General features: G+C 46.5%; 1 non-coding gene across 1 annotated transcript; it reads right to left on the bottom strand.

Moving 5' to 3' along the window:
- Positions 1-248: 248 nt before the first annotated feature.
- Positions 249-354, bottom strand: LOC120245207. The gene has a single exon (XR_005531730.1). It is a non-coding gene; the product is annotated as a U6 spliceosomal RNA (small nuclear RNA).
- Between the last annotated feature and the right edge of the window lie 914 nt (positions 355-1,268).

Below are 1,268 nucleotides of genomic sequence, written 5' to 3' on the forward strand. Positions count from 1 at the left end.
TCCATGGGACACTGCCTGTGGATGTCTCCACGTGTCTGGATGTGAGATGATAATCCCTTTTCCTCCAGTCTACCGGTTCTCAGTGTTTCAAAGCCACTGAACGTCTAAGCAAGACCCCTGTAGCCACCCAGTCCTGTGGCTTCTGCTTCCTCAAAACAGTTCGAATGCATCTCCCTCTCCGCTCAGCCTGAACTTCCGGGGCTGCAGTTCCCTCCTTCTGGTCTGCTTCCCTCACACCCATTCTCCACCTTGCTGCCAAGCGATTCAAGAATTTGGGTATCATCCTTGCGCAGGGGCCATGCTAGTCTTCTCTGTATCCTTCCACTTGAATATGTGTGCTGCTGAAGCGAGCACTGCCAAGCTGCTCAGAGAAGGAAACTGTCCAAGTTGCTTCTGTAGCTTTCGGTACAAAGTACAGGCACAAAAGGCTCCCCGTGACCTGGAACTTGCCTCCCTCACCTGCCGTATTTCTGGCCACTGCTCTTCCCATCTTCACACACCAAACTCCAGATCTACTGAGATATGAAATTGCCACTTTGTTTTACCTGTCATTCTACCACTGAAGGAATGATGCTGTGTTAAAAAAAAATTACTGGCATTTTTTTTTCTATTTACATTGATAATAAATGGTTTGCTGTAGTTGATTTTTTTCTGTTTTCTCTGCTGAGTGCCTTCATTTCAACAGACTTTCCCTAAGGAGAGACAGCCAAGGAGAAAGGTGTTCTTTTTCATATCTTTGACATGGTGGGGGATAGAATGATAAATCAGACACTGACACTACCCTTAGTGGTAGGTGAGACATGAACACATAAAAACTCTGGTAAAAGATAAAGGCTAATAAATACCACAAGAGAGAGACAAATAAGATGGCTTGGACCCCATGGTGGGGAGAGTCCTTCCAGCCCAGGAATGCAAGAGAGGGAACCCACTGTGCCTCTCTCTACTATTCCCCTGCTCTCCCAGTCCTGAAGGTAACTCACTTTTCCAAGTCATGACAAGTCCAGATGTGCCCCCTTTACAGCATAGGAAGGAGGAAACGTGTCTTTCTTTGGCTAAAAAGACTTTCATGAGTCTGGACGTTTCAAAATGGTGGTCCACAGACCACGTGATCTGAGTTGTAATAAGTGTGAGGAGTACCAGTAAAGCTGGATCCTCATCTTTCTGAGACAACCCCCACTGTCAAGGACCCTCTCTCCACTGTTAGCATCTTAGGTAAATAACATTGGCACTGAAGGGGCAAAGGAGGCAAAGAGGTGTCTTTAAAGGGT

This window comes from Hyaena hyaena, unplaced genomic scaffold, assembly GCF_003009895.1.
Source record: "Hyaena hyaena isolate Hyena2069 unplaced genomic scaffold, ASM300989v1 scaffold_408, whole genome shotgun sequence".
NCBI lineage: Eukaryota > Metazoa > Chordata > Mammalia > Carnivora > Hyaenidae > Hyaena > Hyaena hyaena.